This window comes from Anomaloglossus baeobatrachus, chromosome 2, assembly GCF_048569485.1.
Source record: "Anomaloglossus baeobatrachus isolate aAnoBae1 chromosome 2, aAnoBae1.hap1, whole genome shotgun sequence".
Lineage (NCBI taxonomy): Eukaryota > Metazoa > Chordata > Amphibia > Anura > Aromobatidae > Anomaloglossus > Anomaloglossus baeobatrachus.
The window spans coordinates 152,331,945-152,357,497 of NC_134354.1; positions in this window are offsets into that span (position 1 = coordinate 152,331,945).

Here is a 25,553-nt window from a genome sequence, read left to right on the forward strand (position 1 = left end):
AAACTGCACCCGAATGTTTGCCGCGGTTTGTTGCGTTTTTGCTACGAATTTGCCTCGGTTTTTCCGCGGGTTGGTCACTGTGGTTTTTAACCATTATTTGATGGCAAAACCGCAGGTACCTGCGGAAAAGAAGTGACATGCTACTTCTTTTTTGCTGCAGAAAAGCTGCAGAAATTCTGCAGCAAAACCTGTAGAAAAAAAATGCAGTGTGCACACAGCATTTTGGATTTCCTATAGATTTTGCTGGGGAAGGACTGCAGGAAGGTTATGAACAAAAACGGCGCCTTTTCTGCAGCAAAAACCGTGGCAAATCCTCGGCAAAAAACGCAGTATGCGCACAGGGCCGAATATCTGTGTTATGCACAGGTGGCCTTCCAGATTTTTCCAAGATATGAGTAGCTTGTATGACTAAGTAAATATGATGCCTAATTTTGGTTGTACATGCAATATTTTATAGTATTATTCTCCAGAACTAATACACATAAAGTAACTGCAAAATGTTTGATTTTTGACACATGATGTCAGCAAAAGTTATATTTTTCATTTTTGACACTGTGCTGTTCCAAAGAAATAATTACTGCAATTTTGGTAAGTAGATTGCTAGTTTGGGTTACTCACAGAAATTGAATTCTGATACTGACTTGTAACCTCCATTGTCAACATAGCTCCTCTGCATTCTTTCCAACTGATTTCATTTATATCAGTCACTTGAGTAAAGGACACTTCACACACAACGACATCGCTAACGAGATATTGCTGGGGTCACGGAATTCGTGACGCACATCCGGCTTCGTTAGCGACTTCGTTGCATGTTACAACTACGAGAGGCCGCTAACAATCAAAAGTACTCACCTATTCGTTGATCGTTGACACATCATTCATTTTCCAAATATCGTTGCTGGTGCTGGACGCAGGTCTGGTGTTGGGGTTGTTTATGGCCTGAAGGTGCTGGTGTGTTGACTGGCACAGATATTCCAGGGTTTGGGTTTCCACAGGTTACATTTTGTGGCACTTGATACCTCAGGGGTGCTACACATACATGGAATTTGGTAGCCAGGAGAGCAGGACATGAGAAGCAAGGACCAACCTAATTTCCTGCAATGATCAATATTACTTCTGGAGATGGATTACAATTAACAACAAGCAGTAGACAAAAAGTTAGACAAAAGAGATACACATAATTTTCAGTAATTTGGAGTAGTTTTTAGGTCAAAAACATTAGTTTGTGCATACATTTCATTATATCATTTCATTACTCATTGCATTTACTATCATATTAGTCCATATTTAATAAAATGACAGTGACCATTTACGTATCCCGCCAAAGAATATCTCAAGTTTTCCATACATTTCTAGATCCTCACATAATTGTCATAATGTTGGATATTCTAATAAAACAACTAAAGTTCATTTAAACTTTCATAAGATCTTATGTTTTGAGAGTTACTGTTGTATTTTGCGCATTATTTGTGTTGAAATTTACAGAACTTTGAAAATTATGCTGCATTTCATTTATGTTTTAAGGCTCTAGAAACTAGTAAGAATATCCAGAAATGTATTATTTGAGTTTTATCATCCTGCCAATAACATGTTTAGAAACATTATCTCAGACAGTATTTGACTGTGGAGGTCCTTTAGTGGTATAAATTGACCTACTAAATTACAATGTAAGATGGCCCTAGAGTAGTGATGGGTGGACCCACAGATACCCGGATTCCGGCCTGGAATTGATCCTGGATGTGTGCCTGGACGCCAGTCCCCATATGAGTCTATGGAGACCCAAATACAGCGCTTTAAAATGGTGGTAGAAGGGATAGGGGGATTAGCGCAAAACCTTCCAGTCTCCCACGTGGCTGTAACGTTACTTCCAAGGCCACTCATTAACCTCATGCATATGCACTGCTTCCCCACACCCACTGGTAGTCCCAGCATCTCTGATTGGGTGCATACCGCACCCCCACCCTGTGTGACAGCGTGTCTAATGGCAACAAATCACAGACACTGTTTGTGTCCCTGTTGTGGTGTAAAAAAAATAAATTTAAAAATTGGGGTAGGTTTACCCAATATTGTGATACCCAACTACAGCCTGCAGAACCCACGTGTATGCTTATCTTGGCTTTGAGGTCACTCAATTCAATAAGGTCACCTGGGGTCAGGGCTGCGAGAACATCAAGCTGTGAGACCGCAAATAAATTAAGTGATGTCACCGCTCATTGCTGCCGCTTAGTCATTCTCTGCCTGAAGCCCACAGTGTGCAGACATGTTCTGTGCCCACATGCTGTCATTTCAGTATGTAAGTAGCAGAGCTTGAATTTTCAAGGGACCTCGTCTGGATTACGTTGGCACTGGGTGATAGGGGGTTAATAAAGAGGAGAAAGGGTGTTTTTTGTATTGTATTTCAAATAATGGATTTTTTCTGATTTATGTTTTTATTTCTTTTCCCTTACAGATTAGTAATGGGGGGTTTATAAACACCTCCTATTACTAACCTAGGGCATATTGGCAGCTGTGAGCTGCCATTAACCCCTTCTTACCCCATTGCTACTGCAGCAGGGCAATCGGGATGAGTCGGGTAAAGGTCTGGGATTGTCACATGTAATGGATGCAACAATCCCGGACAGCTGCAGACTGCAATTTTTAGGTTAGGGGCCCAATAAACATGGGTCTCCCCAGTCTGAGAATAGCAGCCCCTAGCTGTCAGCTTTATCATGGCTGGGTATCAAAATTAGGGGGGACCACACACCTTTTTTTAATAATTTTTAAAAAGCTGCATGCGGTCATTTTTGTTTTGTTACAAAGCCAAAATAAGCACACGGTTGGGAGCTGCAGCCTTTAGCCCTATACTTTATCTGTGCTGGGTATCATAATATGGGGGTACACTGCTCCAAATTTTTATTAATTTAGCTATTTTTACACCAATATAGACACGCACACAGCATCTGTGATTGAGAGTAGTCAGAAACACGCTCACACAGGGTGGCAGGGCTGTCGGACTGCAACCAATCAGAGATGCTGGAACTGTCGGTGGGCGGGGGAAGCAGTCCATATGTATGAAGGATAATGAGTAGGCCTGGAAGTAGTGTTACAGCCATGTTGGAGACAGGTAAGTGTATGCAGCTGCTTTTCCCTTTTTTTTTTTATTTTTAAATACCTGAGTCCCTGAGAACTCTGGGTGCACTGGTACTTTTGAACCTGCAAAGATCCGGACTTTTACAGTCCAGGTCTGCCCATTACGACCCAAGATGCTAATAAAAATATACTGTCTTTGCTCACAATTATTTCTTCCCATGTACCTGGGCAGAGACATAAAAATGTAGCCAAATCTATTGTGATGTGCCTAAATTTCATTAACAGACGAGTAAAGGGCACTTTACATGCAGCGACATCACTAGCAATGTCGCTACCGAAAGCACCCATCCCCGTTGTGTGTGCGTCACGGGCAAATCGCTGCCTGTGGTGAACAATATCGTCGGTACGTGTCACACATACTTACCTTCCTAGCGACATTGCTGTGGACGGCGAACAACCTCCTTTTTAAGAGGGAGGTTCATGCACCGTCACAGCGACATCACACAGCGGCCCGCCAATAGAAGCGGAGGGGTGGAGACCAGCCGCATTAACGAAACGCCCACTTCGTTGCCGGCAGGACGCAGGTACGTTGTTGTTCATCGTTCCCGGGGTGTCACACGTAGCGATGTGTACTGCCTAGCAACAGGTAAAAGGGATGGGCACTGATTGGATAGTTGCCACCCAATAGGTAGGGAGAGACCCAGCAAGGGGAGGGGCGAGTGGTCAGTTGGGAAGTTGGCGAGAGGAAGTGAAGTAGTGTGTAGTGTGAGGTAGTAGTGTGTAGAGTTGACGGGAAGGAGTATGGAGGAAGAAGTCAAAGAGAGGAGAGGTGGAGGTAGAGAATTAATAATGAAAGCACAGAAAGAAGGGAAAAGACCTGAATAACGCTGTAACAGAAGTGAGGGATTGTGGAGTAAGGAACTGGGACTCCAGGAACCGTGGGTTACCTCTGGAAGTGTAATACTCCAGGAACCACGGGACGCCTGTGGAAGTCTGTTACCAAGGCTCACAGGACTCAGCACAAGGTGAGATGCAGACCCTATGACAGCGGGACACTTTATGGTCAACTGTTAATTCTACCAGGTGAGGGGATTTCCAGGATCGCTCACCACCCAAAGAGTCTGAAGCATCAGCAGCAAAGAGGGGACCGGGGACTGAACCCCTTAAATAGTACAGGCCGCCTGCATTAGGACCAAGACCGAAATGGAGTCGTTCCCCAGAAGCTCTAGGCCACGGGAACCCAATACAAACAAGTGTGCACGGAGGACAGTTAACACACATAACAGCTGGCATGGAGAACAAGGGGAGTGGGAACACCTGTAACCGGCACCAGCGGGTCCAGGTACCAGACCAGTAAAGGCAAGTTGAAACTGCAATACCGGTGTGGACTGTTTCCTTCTCGCCTCCGTACGGACTGTCCCCTATCATTGCCCCTCATCATCCACTCCTGGCGCCTAGCCCTGCTTGCGGAGGGCCCAAAACACCCAAGCTGCCCTACTCCATCAGCCCCAGCAGGACTCTGCAGCGGCGGCCTCAAAAACCTATACCGCACAACGCAAGTGGCGTAGTCGAGAACTCTTTTATTTTTATTTCCTTTTTATTTTTCACCCCTTTTTTATTGGCCCGACCCCCAGGGTCACGGAACCAGGCATCGGCCACGACCACGACTGATTCCCCTGCGCACCGCATGCCCGGGACCGAGTACCCCACAGCCTTGGGGCGTCACATATGCATAACAGAGAGGTGGGCTTTCTATTTTGGGCAGGGGAAAGGATGTCCTAGCAGCTACAGTGCTGACAGAATTCTGATAATTAGCAACAGCCCACTCATAAACAAAGTAATGGCAAATTGCCATGTCATGGAGGTTGAGGACAAAAACTTTTTTTACTTTGGTTTTGGGTAAAATGACAAGTATATTTTAAAGATTAAAATGCCATAAATACATTAATTATCGATTTGGCAGCACTGTGTCACAGCTGAAAAAATGTGGAATGCTTCATGTTCAGAGTACAAAATTATACTGATCATGCACTATTGTTTGTTACTAACATTTATGAAAGAGAACTGCATGTACAAATACTGTCACTTTTCTGTACACTGAAACACTGCAGGTACAGAACACCCCAAATATGTTGATAATTTGTAGCAGAGAGCTGTTATAATTTCATATTTGTAAGAACTTTAAAATGACAATAATTATTTAGATGACAGTGCATCCTTCTGTATTAAAAAACATCAAAAAGCCTGTAATACTGCATCACATTTTCATTGCTCTAATTACACAGGTATGCAAAGGTACAATTGTTTGAAAAGTAAGAGGTGACTTTTATATACTTTCATTAACTGAACTCTGTAAAAATATCAAAAAAATTCCATAACAGTTTTTTCACAAGCACTGTGTCCATAGGCTACCAAAGTATAGAAATCATTAGTAGAGATGAGCGAACCGGTCGCGGTTCGGCTCGAGGTCGGTTCGCCGAACGGGGGTCCCGTTCGAGTTCGGTTCGTCGAACGTTCGACGAACCGAACTAGAACCAATAGGCTATAATGGGAGGCAATCACAAACACATAAAAATGCATGATAAATGTACACAAACAGTTAATAAACATTGCCATAACACTTACCGGTCCTCGCGATCCCTTCTGCACTCTGTCTCCTGCCGCTATTCCATCCGATGATCGCTGAATCCTCCCGGTGACCAGCACTGCCAGCAGAGAAGCAGGACCTATCGTGACGTCAAAATAGCCATGTGACCAGTCACGTGGCTATTATCTCATTGGCTACAGACTGGTCACATGACTATGACACGTCATGTAGGACCTGCGAGTGCATCTCTCCGGTACACGGTGCACATATGTGTATTGCCGTGTACCGGCGACATGCTCTAGCACACGGTCGACTCCCCGTTCCGTTAGGGACCGGCTGACACAGCCGGTCATTAACAGAGATCACCGTTGCCATAGCAACGCAGTTAGCGGTGACGTCACCGCTAACCGCGGCTCCGGGAGCACCGTTGCTATGGTAACGCGTCTGTCAGCGTTACCGCTAGCAGCCAGCAGTGATCACTCACGGAGTGAAGGCTGCACGCTGCTTCCCGATTGTAGTGAGCATTGTAGTTAGGATGGAGGTTCCCCAGCCCCAAGTGATGCCCCTCACTACAATCGTCACTACTACTACACTAGAAAGAAAGAAGACAGAAGAGCAGGATCGTGGAGGGCTGACAGGGGTAATAAAGATGGAGTCTCTAATGTGTCTGTGTATTTATTTCTATTAAAGTATTTTTTCTCTGTGTGGTGTCTTTTTTTAACCCTTTATTGGAGATTCTTAATGGCCGGGTCAAACGTGCCTGACATTAAGAATCTCTGGCTTAATACTGGCTAGTAAAACAAAGCCAGTATTAACTCATGATTACCCAACAAGCCACCCGGCTCCAGGGCTGTTGGAAGAGTTGGATACAGCGCCAGATGATGGCGCTTCTATGAGAGCGCCATTTTCTGGGACGGCTGCGGACTGAAATCCGCAGCAGAGGCGCCCACAAACCTCGGGCTAACCTGTGCTGCGGATTCCAATCCCCAGCTGCCTAGTTGTACCCGGCTGGACACAAAAATAGGGCGAAGCCCACGTCATTTGTTTTTTAATTATTTCATGAAATAAGTGAAATAATTAAAAAAAACGGGCTTCCCTATATTTTTGGTTCCCAGCCGGGTACAAATAGGCAACTGGGGGTTGGAGGCAGCCCGTGGCTGCCAGCTGTACCTGGCTAGCATACAAAAATATGGCGAAGCCCACGTCATTTTTTTGGTGGGCAAAAAACTTCTGCATACAGTCCTGGATGGAGTATGCTGAGCCTTGTAGTTCTGCAGCTGCTGTCTGCTCTTCTCCATACAGACAGACAGCAGCTGCAGAACTACAAGGCTCAGCATACTCCATCCAGGACTGTATGCAGAAGTTTTTTGCCCCCTGAAAAAATTATGTGGCTTCGCCATATTTTTGTATGCTAGCCAGGTACAGCAGGCAGGTACGGCTGCCCCCAACCCCCAGTTGCCTATTTGTACCCGGCTGGGAACCAAAAATAAAGGGAAGCCCTTTTTTTATTATTTCATGAATTTCATGAAATAATTAGAAAACAAATGACGTAGGCTTTGCCCCATTTTTGTGTCCAGCCAGGTACAACTAGGCAGCTGGGATTGGAATCCGCACCACCGGTTGGCCTGAGCTTTCTGGGCCCCACTGCTGCGAATTGCAGTCTGCAGCCACCTCAGAAAATGGCATTTTCATAGAAGCGCCATCTTCTGGCGCTGTATCCAACTCTTCCAGCACCTGCCTGCTATACCTGGCTAGCATACAAAAATATGGCGAAGCTCACGTCCTTTTTTTGTAGCTTTTTGGCAAAAAAAAAAAAAAATGCTTCCCTGGATTTTCCATTGCCAGTGAAGGTAACACCAAGCAGTGGGGGTTAGCAGCCAGTAGCTGCTTGGATTACCCTTAGCTAGCAATACAAAAAATGCAGTGGGAGCTAACATATATTTTTTTTAATTATTTATTTAAATAACTAAAAATAAAATGGGCTTCCCTGTATTTTGATTGCTGGACATCACAGTGCTGTAAAAATAAATCTTTAAAAAAATGACGTAGCGCTCCGCGGTATTTTTGATTCTCAGCGCAGATAAAGCAGACAGCTATGGGTTGCCACCCCCATCTGCCTGCCGTTACCTTGGTTGGCAATCAAAATACAGGGAAGCCCATTAATTTTTTCTATTTAAAAAATAGTTAAAAAAAAAAAATTACGTTGGGTCCCCCCATTTTTGATAGCCAGCTAGGGTAAAGCAGACGGCTGTAGCCTGAAAACCACAGCTGGCAGCTTTACCGTGGTTGGGGATCCAATGTGGAGGTCCCCTCAGGCTCTTTTTTATAATTATTTTATAAATATTAATAATTACACAATAAAAGTAGGGGACCCCCCAAATTGGATCACCAGCCAAGGTAAAGCGGACAGCTGTGGTCTGGTATTCTCAGGGTGGGAAGGTCCATAGTTATTGGGCCTTTACAGCCTAAAAATAGCAGGCCGCAGGCACCCCAGACGTGGCGCATCCACTAGATGCGCCAATCCTGGCGCTTCACCCCAGCTCATCCCGTGCCCTGGTGCAGTGGCAAACGGGGTAATAAATCGGGTTGATACTAGCTGTAAAGTCACCTGAGATCAAGCCCAGCAGTTTGTGATGTCATGGCGTCTATTAGATACCCAACATCATAAACTGTCAGTACTAACAAAAACAAAAAATCGACAAAAGAAATTTATTTGAAAAAACAGTCCCCAAAACATTTCCTCTTTCACCAATTTATTGTAAGAAAAAAAATAAAGGGGTCCCACGACGACTCTGGACCGTCTAGAATATGGGGGGGAGACACTCAGGGAACGTATCCCCCATTTTCTAGGAGTGCGGACCCTTCATGTGAGGAGTGTGGGTGCAATGAATCTGCACTCACTCTCCCCGGGTCCACAGCAGCAGAGTCCATGTCGTAATGGTTGCTACCAAAGCTGCAATGCCCTGCTCATGAGGTAAGGGCATGCCTAATCAGGAGAACTACTGTAGAGGAAGCTCTGCTCACTGGTATATAGGTGCTCAGAGGTAATAATAGATAAAATTAGTGAGTAACCTCGGCACTCTAAATCTCCCAGACTAAGTCAGTAAGTCACAACGGATAGTAATGCAAAATCACTCTTTATTGGTCCGTATTAAGAAAATTTTTTTTTCATAAGCATATATGTTTTTGTCCAAAACAAGTTACAAATGACGTTTCGGCCTGAGCCTTCGTCAGATTGGACTTATCTGCATGTAATCATGAAAAATGACAATAATCAGTATCACATAAGAGTGAGAGAACAATAACATAAACTCGAACAATGTAGAGGTACAATTGGGATGCAACAAAAAAATTGCAACACAGCAAGAAATGAAACACATGATACAAATTTCATAATACAGTACAAGGACAATATAGTAATGACAAATATGGGGTCAGAGTAGACTTAGACAGCTCTGGTACGAAAGAGATGTCAATCATAAAGTAACATGTGCAGTAGGTGTAGAGCTACACTATGCATGGCAGAGCTAATGGGTAGACCGACCATAGAAAAAGTAGAGAAAAAGTGGAGAATAAGTGGAACATAAGAGGAGAAAAAGTGGAGAAAAAGTGGAGAAAAAAGTGGAGAAAAGGTGGAGAAAAAGTGGAGAAAAAGTGGAGAAAAAGTGGAGAAAAAGTGGAGATTAAGAGGAGAAAAAGTGGAGAAAAAAGTGGAGAAAAAGTGGAGAAAAAGTGGAGCATAAGTGGAGAAAAAGTGGAGAAAAAGTGGAGAAAAAGTGGAGCATAAGAGGAGAAAAAGTGGAGAAAAAAGTGGAGAAAAAGTGGAGAAAAAGTGGAGCATAAGAGGAGAAAAAGTGGAGAAAAAGTGGAGAAAAAGTGGAGCATAAGAGGAGAAAAAGTGGAGAAAAAGTGGAGAAAAAGTGGAGCATAAGAGGAGAAAAAGTGGAGATTAAGAGGAGAAAAAGTGGAGAAAAAGTGGAGCATAAGAGGAGAAAAAGTGGAGAAAAAGTGGAGAAAAAGTGGAGAAAAAGTGGAGAAAAAGTGGAGCATAAGAGGAGAAAAAGTGGAGATTAAGAGGAGAAAAAGTGGAGAAAAAGTGGAGAAAAAGTGGAGCATAAGAGGATAAAAAGTGGAGATTAAAAGGAGAAAAAGTGGAGAAAAAAGTGGAGCATAAGAGGAGAAAAAGTGGAGAAAAAGTGGAGAAAAAGTGGAGAAAAAGTGGAGAAAAAGTGGAGCATAAGAGGAGAAAAAGTGGAGAAAAAAGTGGAGAAAACGTGGAGAAAACGTGGAGAAAAAGTGGAGAAAAAGTGGAGAAAACGTGGAGAAAAAGTGGAGCATAAGAGGAGAAAAAGTGGAGAAAAAAGTGGAGAAAAAGTGAAGAAAAAGTGGAGAAAAAGTGGAGATTAAGAGGAGAAAAAGTGGAGCATAAGAGGAGAAAAAGTGGAGAAAAAAGTGGAGAAATGTGGAGAAAGTGGAGAAAAAAATGGAGAAAAAGTGGAGAAAAAGTGGAGAAAAAGTGGAGAATAAGAGGAGAAAAAGTGGAGAAAAAGTGGAGAAAAAGTGGAGAATAAGAGGAGAAAAAGTGGAGAATAAGTGGAGAAAAAAATGGAGAAAAAGTGGAGAAAAAGTGGAGAAAAAGTGGAGCATAAGAGGAGAAAAAGTGGAGAAAAAGTGGAGAATAAGTGGAGAAAAAGTGGAGAAAAAAGTGGAGAAAAAGTGGAGAAAAAGTGGACAAAAAGTGGACAAAAAATGGAGAAAAAGTGGAGATTAAGAGGAGAAAAAGTGGAGAAAAAGTGGAGAAAAAGTGGAGCATAAGAGGAGAAAAAGTGGAGAAAAAAGTGGAGAAAACGTGGAGAAAACGTGGAGAAAAAGTGGAGAAAAAGTGGAGAAAAAGTGGAGAAAAAGTGGAGCATAAGAGGAGAAAAAGTGGAGAAAAAAGTGGAGAAAAAGTGGAGAAAAAGTGGAGAAAAAGTGGAGATTAAGAGGAGAAAAAGTGGAGCATAAGAGGAGAAAAAGTGGAGAAAAAAGTGGAGAAAAAGTGGAGAAAGTGGAGAAAAAAATGGAGAAAAAGTGGAGAAAAAGTGGAGAAAAAGTGGAGAATAAGAGGAGAAAAAGTGGAGAAAAAGTGGAGAAAAAGTGGAGAATAAGAGGAGAAAAAGTGGAGAATAAGTGGAGAAAAAAATGGAGAAAAAGGGGAGAAAAAGTGGAGAAAAAGTGGAGCATAAGAGGAGAAAAAGTGGAGAAAAAGTGGAGAAAAAGTGGAGAAAAAGTGGAGCATAAGAGGAGAAAAAGTGGAGAAAAAAGTGGAGAAAAAGTGGAGAAAAAGTGGAGCATAAGAGGAGAAAAAGTGGAGAAAAAGTGGAGAAAAAGTGGAGCATAAGAGGAGAAAAAGTGGAGAAAAAGTGGAGAAAAAGTGGAGAAAAAGTGGAGCATAAGAGGAGAAAAAGTGGAGAAAAAGTGGAGAAAAAAGTGGAGAAAAAGTGGAGAAAAAGTGGAGAAAAAGTGGAGAAAAAGTGGAGATTAAGAGGAGAAAAAGTGGAGAAAAAGTGGAGAAAAAGTGGAGCATAAGAGGAGAAAAAGTGGAGAAAAAAGTGGAGAAAACGTGGAGAAAAAGTGGAGAAAAAGTGGAGAAAAAGTGGAGAAAAAGTGGAGCATAAGAGGAGAAAAAGTGGAGAAAAAAGTGGAGAAAACGTGGAGAAAAAGTGGAGAAAAAGTGGAGAAAAAGTGGAGCATAAGAGGAGAAAAAGTGGAGATTAAGAGGAGAAAAAGTGGAGAAAAAGTGGAGAAAAAGTGGAGAAAAAGTGGAGAAAAAGTGGAGCATAAGAGGAGAAAAAGTGGAGAAAAAAGTGGAGAAAAAGTGGAGAAAAAGTGGAGATTAAGAGGAGAAAAAGTGGAGCATAAGAGGAGAAAAAGTGGAGAAAAAAGTGGAGAAAAAGTGGAGAAAGTGGAGAAAAAAATGGAGAAAAAGTGGAGAAAAAGTGGAGAAAAAGTGGAGCATAAGAGGAGAAAAAGTGGAGAAAAAAGTGGAGAAAAAGTGGAGAAAAAGTGGAGAAAAAGTGGAGATTAAGAGGAGAAAAAGTGGAGCATAAGAGGAGAAAAAGTGGAGAAAAAAGTGGAGAAAAAGTGGAGAAAGTGGAGAAAAAAATGGAGAAAAAGTGGAGAAAAAGTGGAGAAAAAGTGGAGAATAAGAGGAGAAAAAGTGGAGAAAAAGTGGAGAAAAAGTGGAGAATAAGAGGAGAAAAAGTGGAGAATAAGTGGAGAAAAAAATGGAGAAAAAGTGGAGAAAAAGTGGAGAAAAAGTGGAGCATAAGAGGAGAAAAAGTGGAGAAAAAGTGGAGAAAAAGTGGAGAAAAAGTGGAGCATAAGAGGAGAAAAAGTGGAGAAAAAAGTGGAGAAAAAGTGGAGAAAAAGTGGAGCATAAGAGGAGAAAAAGTGGAGAAAAAGTGGAGAAAAAGTGGAGCATAAGAGGAGAAAAAGTGGAGAAAAAGTGGAGAAAAAGTGGAGAAAAAGTGGAGCATAAGAGGAGAAAAAGTGGAGAAAAAGTGGAGAAAAAAGTGGAGAAAAAGTGGAGAAAAAGTGGAGAAAAAGTGGAGATTAAGAGGAGAAAAAGTGGAGAAAAAGTGGAGAAAAAGTGGAGCATAAGAGGAGAAAAAGTGGAGAAAAAAGTGGAGAAAACGTGGAGAAAACGTGGAGAAAAAGTGGAGAAAAAGTGGAGCATAAGAGGAGAAAAAGTGGAGAAAAAAGTGGAGAAAACGTGGAGAAAAAGTGGAGAAAAAGTGGAGCATAAGAGGAGAAAAAGTGGAGATTAAGAGGAGAAAAAGTGGAGAAAAAGTGGAGAAAAAGTGGAGAAAAAGTGGAGAAAAAGTGGAGAAAAAGTGGAGCATAAGAGGAGAAAAAGTGGAGAAAAAAGTGGAGAAAAAGTGGAGAAAAAGTGGAGAAAAAGTGGAGATTAAGAGGAGAAAAAGTGGAGCATAAGAGGAGAAAAAGTGGAGAAAAAAGTGGAGAAAAAGTGGAGAAAGTGGAGAAAAAAATGGAGAAAAGTGGAGAAAAAGTGGAGAAAAAGTGGAGAATAAGAGGAGAAAAAGTGGAGAAAAAGTGGAGAAAAAGTGGAGAATAAGAGGAGAAAAAGTGGAGAATAAGTGGAGAAAAAAATGGAGAAAAAGTGGAGAAAAAGTGGAGAGAAAGTGGAGAAAAAAATGGAGAAAAAGTGGAACACCCTTTGGTACCTTTCATGTGGCACTAAGGGGTGCTTAGCTTTGTATTTAGCCAAAAAAATGAAAAAAAAATGACATAGGGTTCCCCCTAGTTTTGTAGCCAGCTAGGGTAAAGCAGACGGCTGCAGCCTGCAGACCACAGCTGGCAACCTCACCTTGGCTGGTAATCCAAAACTGAGGGCACCCCACGCTGTTATTTTAAATTAAATAAATAATTAAAAAAAAAACACGTAGGGGTCCCCCAAAATTGGATCACCAGCCAAGGTAAAGCAGACAGCTGGGGCCTGATATTCTCAGACTAGGGAGGTCCATGGTTATTGGAATCTCCCCAGCCTAAAAATAGCAGGCCGCAGCCGCCCCAGAAGTGGCGCATCCATTAGATGCGCCAATCCTGGTGCTTCGCCCCAGCTCATCCCGCGCCCTGGTGCGGTGGCAAACGGGGTAATATTTGGGGTTAATACCAGATGTGTAATGTCACCTGGCATCAAGCCCTGGGGTTGGTGAGGTCAGGCGTCTATCAGATACCCGACATCACCAACCCAGTCAGTAATAAAAAAAAAATAGACGACAAACACATTTTTATTTGAAAAAACACTCCCCAAAACATTCCCTCTTTAACCAATTTATTAGATTGAAAAACAAATCCAGGTCTGGTGTAATCCAAGGGGTTGCCATGACGATGCACACTGTCCCAGTCAATGAAGAGCAGGATGTTCCCCATTGGCTGGGAGAGCAATGCAGTGACCTGAGCTAACATCAATGGGTCAGCCCAGGTCACTGCAGGGGGGTGACAAGTGCTGTTGTCAGTGAGGTACATTACCTGCGCTGATCTCCAGCACTGCCGACAGCCCCTGTCACTGAGGTCAATGACCGGCGCCTTCACATCAAGTATCGCGAGAGGTCCGTGACGTCACCGCCAGTGTCAGTCTCGGGTCGGAAGCGAGAGGTGATGTGACAAGCGGCGGCCATGGAGGACAGTGACAGCGCTGAGGTCGGGATGGCGGGACTTCATCACCGCAGGTAAGCCGAGCGAGCGAGCGAGCGGGCGGGCGGGTGGGCGGGCGGGGGGGGTGGATGTGTGTGTGTGTGTGTTTGTGTATGTGTATGTATGTGTACATGCCGCGGGCAGGAGGGGGTGGAGCGAGCTGAGCGGGAAAGTGTGGGCTTCCTGCACGTAACTAAGATAAACATCGGGTTACTAACCAAAGCGCTTTGCTTGGATACCCGATGTTTATCTTGGTTACCAGCTTGTGGCAGGCTGCCAGCGATGGCTCCTGCTCACTGTAGCTGTAAAAAGCCCTGCTTTTTGCTGCTAGAACCGTTCTCGAACGTATCTAGAACTATCGAGCTTTTAGCAAAAAGCTCGAGTTCTAGTTCGATCTCGAACAGCCCAAAAATCACTCGAGCCTAGAACTGGAGAACCACGAACCACGAACCACGCTCAACTCTAATCATTAGCGTTCCAAAAGGAATTCCTTCCTTATTTTCTTCAAGACCGTGCTCAAGTGTATTGCAGTGATGTTTCTGGGCTGATAGAAAAATGTAGCTTTGAGTACAATGTGAGTGTGGGGAGATTTTATTAATTCATCTTCAAAAAAAGTCTGAATGATGTGCTACTCCACAATAGCAGCAAGTATACTACAGTGCCTGTGACCCTAGGGCAGCAAGGAGCATACAAAATTACCCATGATGACTTTTGTTTGAATGGGATAACCAGGATCATCACTGGAGCAACAAAAGTTGGCCAATGAGTACATCTCCTACCTCCACTTCACATTAAGATTAGATGGGGTGTAAAAACACTGTATATATGATGCTACAGATCCGTTTTTTCGATGGATCTGACACATCAGTTTTTCCACAATCTGCGACAGATCCGTCGATCTGTCGAGCCAACAGATTGTGACTGATGGCAACAACCTGATGTGGGAAAGGGGCCCAAAGGCCCCTTTACACACAGAGACTTTCTAGTGATCTCACCAGCGATCCCAACCTGGCCGGGATCGCTACAAAGTCTCTGGTGAGTCGCTGGTGAGCTGTCAAACAGGCAAACCTGGAAAACAACGCAACAGCAATACGGACCTGCAGAATGACCTAGCTAGTCATTGGGACATTGTAAAGCAGCTACTTGAAAGGGAAGTCGCTAACGAAGTCGCTGTAAAGGCCCATTTACACATTGAGACTTTCTAGCGATCATGCTGCATAGCGGGAAACAAAGGACCAAAGAATGGTCCTGAGAGATGTGTAGTGATCAGCAACCTCACAGCAGGGGCCAGGTCGCTGATGTGTTTCACACACTGCAATGTCGCTGGGGAGGTTGCTATTACGTTACAAAACCGGAGACGTTACAGCGATGTCGTTTGCGATGTTGCAGTGTGTAAAGGGGCCTTAAGACACATAGAAGAACTTGGTAATTAGGCAGGAAAACTATAAAATGATTATAACATAGAAGCAGCAGAGAAAAAAAAAGTCAGGCACTCACCAGAGCTTGCTTGTGCAGGTATCGATTTATTCAATCGTGGAGGTTACAAGTGCATGAGGGCTGGTGGGGAGGAAAAGGACACTAGGCATGTCCAGTGACGACGGCCGTTTCGCACCTGTCTGGGGCTTCAGCTGGTCCTACCATATCAGATGCACCGCAGAGCAGAGCGTGGTCTTTTTTCAGCCTAATTCCTAAGGACAATTCACATATATGTATATGGTGCGGATCAGTGCCCTGGATATCCTCCTCATACTCAATAAAATGATTATTCTATGTACATACTGTAGCTGTGTATCTCTATGTTCCTGCATTCTCAAGGTGCAGGAAAAGTGATTTTTTTTTTGGTCTTAAAAAACTATTATAAATAAATGTTTTTTTTTGTTTATTCCTCTCCGAGGACTCGAATTGACAAGCTTCAAACATTTAATCATGACTTAAGTCTTTGAGCCACAAAGTCTTGTCATGTCACAGAGAGGATTTAGTATGCTTGAAGCTGCACTGCAGACTCTGAGTCCTCAGGCAGATTACACTCGTGCATAGAGATATTGTACAGAGGGGTATATTTCTATGTCCTGTATTCTAGTGGGAGAATAAAAAAAAGATTTTTTTTCTTCTTATAAAATAACTACAAAATAATAAAACTTACAAAATATCATTTTTAATGCTTTTTTTTAAATAATAAGCATCAAAAATCAGCACATAGGATGGAAATATTTGGTGTTCCTTTAATCATAACAACTCACACAACACAGCGATCAGATTATTCATAGTGATTGATAAATGGAGTAAAACATGGCACGATTGATTGATTATATTTCTCTATTAAATCCATAAAAAAGTATTAAAAACATAATGCAGAGGCCATGTTCATACATAGGGTTAATGTTTCATTTTTTTATTGGCACCATGCAAAGCAATAACAATCTTCTCCTATTATTGTGTGTTTGCTGCTTTTTTTTAAATATATTTTCCCCTTATTTGATGCATTTTTGGTGCAGATGTGAATCCAGGTTTTTATTGTTTTTTTAATACTATATAAAAGCTTTGATTCAGCGTTTAAAAATGTAACAGTGTTTTTTATTGCTTGCACTTTTTTCCGGGTCCACATAGAAACCTATGTAGAAAAAAACCCACCAAAACCATGTAGAAAGAAGCAAAAGTTACTTCACCAGACTGAACCTGTGATCTGCCCCGGATGGCGGGGTGCGACACTTACTTCGGTCTTCAGGGGAGCGTCCACATCCCTACAGCCAGTTACCATCATAGACATGGCAGAGCAACACATTATACAGAGTCTCTTACAAAACAACATGAAACAATTTAATTGTTCTTCAACTGTTTCGACAGACATGGCCATTCCTTTCCCATGTTGATGCCACTTTTCTCTAGGGTACTTCTTCTGCCTAACCAACATCCTAGGTATTAGCCTTCCAGCTGCCAAGCTTAAGCCTCTACTTGACCCCGTTCTTGTCTCCGCAGCTACTCATGTCCAAACCAGGCCTCGAATGGCTACACTAAGCCCGTCCCGAGGTGAACCATAGGTTTCGGACACACAGAGGATATCTCCGTGTTCCCCAATAGGCCCAACTTACCAAGCACTGATCAAAGACCTGGAACCACTCTACAGAACTAACTTTTGTCAGGCCTGCCTCACCAGTGAGCCCCCTGGCTCAATGACATTCCTCCCATCTTAAGCAGATCTGGAACAAAGTTGATGTGGAATGTGTTGTGAATGTCATCCGAGTGGCTGCTGGTGTGGAGCTCCCTCTGGTGGTCAGGAATGGTAATGAAGCTGAGTCTGAATCTGTGACTTAAACAGGTGATCAAATTAATTAGGAATCCAGGAAGACCTGTTGCAGATCAGCCTAGTGTATTTAGGAGAGCAGTTTCTGCCTGGCGGCCTCCGGTGTTAGTTGTTTCCTGCTGCTTCTGAAGATGGCTGGGAGTTTTCCCTTCAGTTTCTCCCATTTATTCTGTGCCTCAATCTACTCCAGATAAGTTTACTAGTTTCTGTGTTTAATTGCTGGAATTGCACTTATGGGTGTTTCTGCTTATTCCATTTTGCTCTGTGTTTTGGTTTCTTATTTGTGAGGATCTGTCTCTCTGCTTTTGTGAGCAGGGCAGTTCCTCCAGCAAGAAAGGAAGCTTGCTCCCTTTTCATGTTTGGATTATTTGCACTTTAGAATATTATTTATTCTGTGATTTTGTTTCTTCCCATTATACCTGCAATTCTGTTCAAAGTGTCAGGCACAAGAGTACCTGATATAGTGCGGGAGAGACCGTGCGGTCTTAGGATTTTTTTTCTATCAGACGTTTGGTATTTTTTGCAGGGTTTTTTGCTGGCCACAATCAGTTTTCTTTCCTGTCCTGTTGTATCTAGTAAGTCGGGCCTCACCTTTGCTAATCTATATTTTCTGTGTATTTTGTTTTCTTACACCACTGTTGTTACATGTTGGGGGCTTACTATTGCTTTGGGGACTGCTCCGAGGCAAGTTAGGATTCCTCATTTCTATCTTTGAGGTGTAGCAAGTTTCTCCGGCAGTGACAAGGTGTCTAGGTGTGTTAGGAACATACCACTGCTACTTCTAGTTTTGTCCGATAGATAGGGGATTGCAGTCAGCTTTGTTTCCAACTATTCTTGTGGTTTTATTTTTTCCTGATCAATGGGATTTTTTGTGATCGTCCACAGTTACCAGTTCATTACAGGAATGGTTACTGCGCTGCTGAAAATATTATAAAAATCCAGTCAAACTGAATTAAGGTGATTTTTATTAAACACGTTTCGACGTGTCACCCCACTTCTTCATCAGGAAATCCACTGATATCATCCTCCTATGCTGGCTCTCCATTCCGTTGGTAACCAGGAAGTACCTACTACACTGCACATGCGAAAACCTTCACTTACTCTAATCCTTATCTAGCTAACATTCTTATACTCTACATTACATGGTTAATACATTAATCCCATGTAACGGATTATATAGTACATTATGTTACTATAAAATACAATTATAAGAAAATGGAATCTTCAATAAAAACACTTTAAACTCTCAGCCACTAGATGGCGCCGACCGCTGCACTGCTCTGGCTCTGCTACCCTGCCAGCCCACATTCTCCAGCAGTAGCAACAGGATCGCATTACAGTCGCAGCATGCTGCAATTGTTTTCTCGGTCCGATTAGGGCTGAGAATATAATCGCTCATGGGTGCTGAGACATAGGGTAATATTAGTCCGAGTGGAATGCGATGTTTTATAACATTCCACTCGCTCCGATTTTCATGCCATGTGTCTTAGGCCTTAAACAGATTTTATAAAACATGACTATTAAGATGCACACAATATAAAACACTATATGTATAAACACCATTAGAGTGGGGTAATCTGGAAACCTCTTACAACAGCACAGTTCAGCAGCATCTCTAGACTAAAGGCTACTTTACACACTGCGATATCGGTCCCGATATCGCTAGTGTGGGTACCAGCCCCCATCTGTTGCGCGACACGGGCAAATCGCTGCCCGTGCAACACAACATCGCCCAGAGCCGTCACACATACTTACCTGTCCGGTGACGTCGCTTTGACCGGCAAACCGCCTCCTTTCTAAGGGGGGCGGTCCGTGCGGCGTCACAGCGACGTCACTGAAGCGTCACTGAACCGCCGCCCAATAGCAGCGGAGGGGCGGAGATGAGCGGGACGTAACATCCCGCCCACCTCCTTCCTTCCGCATAGCAGCCGGAAGGCAGGTAAGGGGAGCTTCCTCGTTCCTGCGGTGTCACACGCAGCGATGTGTGCTGCCGCAGGAACAAGGAACAACTTCTTTACTGCTGCAGTAATGATTTTTAAGAATGGACCCCCATGTCGCCGATTAGCGATTTTGCACGTTTTTGCAACGATGTCACACGCAACGGCATCGCTAATGCGGCCGGATGTGCGTCACAAATTCCGTGACTCCAACGACTCCGCATTAGCGATGTCGCAGCATGTAAAGCCCCCTTTACAGCGATCAGAGTTTTCATTAAACCCCCTCCACTTTGATTGGACATTAAGGCCATATTCACATGTAGTTTAAATGCTGCATTTTTCTGCTGCTTTTTTTGCTTAGAAACTCTGCTGTGAAGAACTGTCCAAGCAAAGTGGATGTGATTTCATGAAAATTGTGTCCACAGTGCATCTAAGGCCAGGACCACACGGAGCATTACTACGATCCTCCCATGACACTCGGCTGACACTGGCAGCACAGCGGGAGCCGAGTGTAATGCGAGTGTCACTGCGACTGAGGTACGATCAGGCGATCGGACCTCAGCTACGGGGGGTGGGCCTGCACTGAGGAGGGGCGGGTGAGTGCTGAGGAGGGGTGGGCCTGTGCTGCGGAGGGGGAGATTTAGCTCCCTCTCTTCTACGTAGCCGGCTATTGCGATTCTCGCCCTGCACTCGCGGTGCACTGGTGTACTGCACCTGCAGTGCGATTTTCTCTCGCCCCATAGACCATAGACTTGAATGGGTGCGAGAGAAAACAGGATCGCATTACAGTCACAGCATGCTGTGATTGTTTTCTCGGTCCGATTAGGGCTGAGAAAATAATCGCTCATTGGTGCTGAGACATAGGGTAATATTGGTCCGAGTGGAATGCAATGTTTTAGCACAAACCACTCGCACCGATTTTCATGCTATGTGTCTTAGGCCTTAAATCGCAGCTGAACTGTCCAGTATTGGTGCTTTTTTTCTCTACAGGCTTCTATGTGGAGCCTAGAATGCAAAAAAATGGCAATTACTTTTTTAAGTGCATAATCAAAGCTTTTCTGTAGTATAAAAACAATAAAAACGAGGCTTCATATCTGCACAAAAACACATCAAATAAGTTGGAAAAATTCAGCAATAATGCAATAATCAGGGAAGAGTGTTATTGTGTAATTATGTATGGACAGCTGCAAAAAAACCAAAATTCACAGGATTTATACAAAACACAAAAAAGATAGACATTGTATAGGGAAGCTTCATCAAGGTGAGAAAGTTCTGGTTGCTACAACTATGATTGAATGAACAATCCTGGGCCTCTGTTGAATGTCCCTCACTGCCAAATGGGTGTGGCTTGGGGTGTGGATAGGGGCATGGTCAAAGTGTGCAGAGTGCCACATCAAGGTGAGAAGGTTCTAGATGTTACAACTATGAATGCATGAACAATCCTGGGCATCTGCTGAATGTCCCTCACTGCCAAATGGGTGAGGCTTGGGGTGTGGATAGGGGCATGGTCAAAATGTGCAGAGTGCCACATCAGGATGAGAAAGTTCTAGATGCTACAACTATGATTGAATGCACAATCCTGGGCCTCTGTTGAATGTCCCTCACTGCCAAATGGGTGTGGCTTGGGGTGTGGATAGGGGCATGGTCAAAATGTGCAGAGTGCCACATCAAGGTGAGAAGGTTCTAGATGTTACAACTATGAATGAGTGAACAATCCTGGGCATCTGCTGAATGTCCCTCACTGCCAAATGGGTGTGGCTTGGGGTGTGGCTAGAGGTGTGGTCAAGATGTGCAGAGTGCCACATCAAGATGAGAAAGTTCTAGATGCTACAACTATGAATGAATGAACAATCCTGAATGTCCCTCACTTCCAAATGGCTGTGGCTTGGGGTGTGGCTAGGAACATGGTCAAAATGTGCTGCGGTGCATGCAGTTCACTACATAGTTTATCCCTCTTTCTGTCCTTGAAAAATTGGGAGGTATGGTTGCATTGCTCCGAGTACTAGAATAGGGGTCTATTTGGTCATCTGGGAATATAGAAATAGCTATTTCATCCTACAAAATAAGTACATGTCTATCACTAAAACTTCCACAGAAAAAGGTCAATAACAGGTAGCAATAACATGACACAAAAAACATATTAAGAAAACGTCATGGATACTAGGCCTGTTTTACAGATCTCTTTTTCCTTTTTTATACCTGCCGAAGGTTTTTATTATAAGTTATATTAGCTACATTTTGATGTAAGAAAATTAATCAACAAAATTACACGTAATTTTGACCTTTTTGTGCTTTTGTAACTTAACAAGAACAGTGTTGTCATCTCAGCTCTTTAAAATGACAAGGGGTTAATTTGATTGGCTTGTAGTTGTGCATACTACATGCACTGTAAGCTGTCAAAGTATTAAGATAATTGTCAGCTGCAATCTAGCAATTAGAACTCAATTATCTGAGTTATTACTGCAGCGTTATAGCTAATTTTTTGTTAAACAGTGTGAACTATATTTTACTTATTGAAAGTACCCTTATTGAAAGCTTATACTGATAACATACCATAATCATACGAATGTACAGGGTAGAGTGTGTGCCATAAATAATTTTTTATAAATGCATAAATGGTTTTAAAGTGCACCTGTCACCATTAACACGTGCAATTAACAGAGTACACCGTGAACTACATACTATATAAAGAATGCTAGCAGATTTATGGAGGAAACGCTATTATGATTAGATGATTGCGTTCTCATTTTTCTTCCTGTTTTAATTTCTTACTACCTTCTGAAGAAAGTGATTTTTTTTTTATAAATAGTAAAATAAAAAAAAAACATTTTTTAGTAGCTTATTAAAATGACTCATGTATCTCAGGGGAAAGGACTACCAAAAATAATGTTCTTAACATGCAGTTGAATAAATATATTTTAATTAGTTGGTTTCAAAACAAATATGTGCTTATATTTGCTAAAGCTAAGTCAATCTTGAGAGGTTGATACGCTATCTTCAGCTAATTTGTACTGGTTTATAGTTTACACTGAAACCTCCGTATCCTTCTCCAAATGGAAAACGTGTTACATATATTATAAAAGTAACTGTGGATACACAGGAAGTGTGCACTGTACTTATTCTAAGTGGCCAGCTAATCATCTACACTTCTCTTGTCCCCGTCATAAGTGGACAACTAGGGAACAACGGCAGGGAAGCTTTATATTAACCATATCCAGCAATCTAAATTGTGCATAATTATTATTAATTGTTTTAATGTGCAAAATAAAATTTTAAAGACAACATAATGGCCAGGTTGGAAAATATATTAGATTTTTTTCTACTTTTCATATATTACCATAAAGATAACAATAATTAAAATTTTCTTATATTGTTTTTATAGAATAATACATAAAACACTAAATAAATTCAGCTTTTAAATATTAAGTTCAACTTAGATAACTCAGCTCAATAGCAAGGATTTTTTTTCTCTGGAATGTGTTGGCATATAAAAAAAATAGTAGGAAAATCCAGCTAGGTCCAAAGCCAAAGATGAGATTAGCCTGGTGTCACCCCTGGCCAGATTTTCCCAGTGCTGCTCCAGGTGATTTGCCGGTTTCTTCCACTACACAAGACTCATCAATCACCTCTAGCAACACTGAAGGAAGGTGGCTTACGTTGGCCAAGGACTAGTCATAGATGGTTCTTACACTAGATGCTTGAGAATGTTTAAGCAGCTTCTTAGTGTACTGGTAAGTGCAGGAGAATAGATGATAAGTATCACAGATGAGAAATTCAATTTGAATTTTTAGAAATTGAACATTCGCAATTTGCACGGAAATTGGCAAAAGTGACCACCACTATTGTACATATTGCAGAAGATGTTATCAAGTAGAGTAAGATTACTTGGCCTTCCCCATAATACCATGAAGCTATCACATAACGTGGTAAGGCACAGACTCAGGAGGCACTAGTATAGCCTGTATAAAAGCCCAATCAAGAAATATAGTAGCCATTTTGTGGTGGTAAATAGTTAGATGGTGTGAAAGCTCTGCCCCTTTCATAAATCCACTGGTACTCAACTGACAATTAGATATAGCCAGCATGGTATAGAGTAATGTGCTGATTCATCATTGGAAATTTTTTTCTCACTTTCCTTCTTTGTCTTGTGGTACTGGTTGCTGGTGTTGGCACCAATGTCTTTAAAATGGCTCATATGATTAGCTTGTTTTTTGTTCTGTCTTAAATTGGTTATGTGACTTGTTAGTGCCAAAAGTTGCACGTTTGGTAAGCTGGTGAAAAAATTGTCCCAAGTGTTTACTCAAAAATACTCAAAAGCCGGACTGGAGTAGAGTAGCATCAACTTTTGTGACTTTTTAAAAAAGTTATTTTAATACACAAAAAAGTTAATTTAATACTAAAGGCATGTGGGGCCTATTTTTTTTCTTTTTGCAGTACTTATCAGTTAGGCTGTGTGCGCACATGTGTGCGTATTGCATGCATTTACGCTGCGTCTAGCACAGCAGCGTTAAATGCATACGTCCTGCGTCCCCAGCACAATCTATGAAGATTGTGCATAATCCATCTGTACGTTGCATTTGAGAGCGCAGCGATTTGGATGCTGAAATTTTGATCCAAATCGCTGCGTTCAAAAATGCAGCATGTCACTTCTTTCATGTGCTTTGGATGCAGTTCTCACTCTGTCTATGGGAGAGGCAGCATCCAGAGCATGAAATCGGTATTTTTTCTGCAGAAATACTGCATCCATTGCGTAGTGTTTCTGCAGCGATTTGAAGTGCACATGAGCTGTCAAATCACTGCAGAATTTTCTGCAGTGACACGACGCAATGTGCGCACATGCCCTAAGTGTGACTCAGCAGCTCCAGGGATCAGTACCCACATCCACCCATATTCCCACACAAGGATTTATTTGTGAGCTTTTCCTGGTCTCCGTTTCACTCCCCATTCAGATGAAGCCTGCTTTGGCACATGGAGAAGTAGCAAAACCAAAAAAATTAACAGGAGTGTAAGTTGCTATATCTGCAATTTGTAGGAACACATTCAGAACTGAGGCCACTTCACAGGTAAAACCCAAGAAAAAACTAATTGTGCATATACCCTACAGTATGTAAATAAGTAAACAATAACAGAACATATAAATAACATAGGGTATTCAATGCTATTGAGAAAAAAAAATGGAGATCCCAACTGGTACACATTTACTTTTTACCTATTTACTTAGTATAGGGTTAATTATTTTTTTTTTACATAGAGAGGTAGGACATTTAGTGGTTATGGATCATCCATATTAAAAGGTACATCTTGACATGGTTGGATGGTTTTTGAGACTTTAAACAAAACATATCGTATTTTTCGAACTATAAGACGCACCGGACCATAAGACGCACCCTGGTTTTAGAGGAGGAAAAATTGGAAAATAAAACTTTTTCAAAAAATGTGGTCATGACACACTGTTATGGGGCGAGGATCTGCTGCTGACATTGTTATGGGGGTAATGTCCCCAAATTCTCTACTATGGTGCCCCGGCCTGGTAATGATCCTCCTGCCTTGTATATACAGTATGTGTCCCTCATCCTGGTATAGGCCCGATCCTGCTATATACTGTCATCCTGGCATATGGCCGCATCCTGCTATATACCCCATCCTGGCATATGGCCCCATCCTGCTATATACCTCCATCCTGCTATATGCCCCCATCCTGCTCATATACCCCCATCCTGCTCATATACTCCCATCCTGCTATATACCCCCATCCTGCTCATATACCCCCATCCTGCTCATATACCCCCATCCTGCTCATATACACCCATCCTGCTCATAATATACCCCCATCCTGCTATATACCCCCATCCTGCTATACACCCCCATCCTTGTTTACGGCCCGCATCCTGTGGCACATAAAAAAAAATTAACATTCATACTCACCTTACCTCACTCCCTGCAGCATCGCTCCTCCTCCGTCTGTGTCAGCAGCAGCGCTGGAGTGTGGAGCCGGCCACGATCCCTGCAGCATCGCGATGTCCACCTGTCTGTGCTGGCGGCTGCGTGTGGACATGTGCGCACCGCTAGTCTCCATACAGCTGCCGCCGGCACAGACAGGAGGACATCGCGGTGCTGCAGGGATCGTGACCGGTGAGTTATACTGATTCACTGCACCCTGCGCTGATGATGATGCGTGGGGAGCAGTGAACACATGATCACTCCAGGCTGTAGTTGCCAGGGGTGATCATGCGGGCAGGCTGTTTAATATGTGTGCATTTCCCGCCCATCACCCCGCCCATCTGTCAGCACCGGCTTCAGCAGAAAAAAGAGGATGTCCAGCTCTTCAGGCAAAGAATCACGTCTTTATTTCATCATGCAGACACAGAGAATGACATGACCAGCACTACCGGCTTCAGCGCTTAGAGATGATGGGTGGGATGATGGGCATGCATATTAAATGAGCGGGTCCACGTGGTCA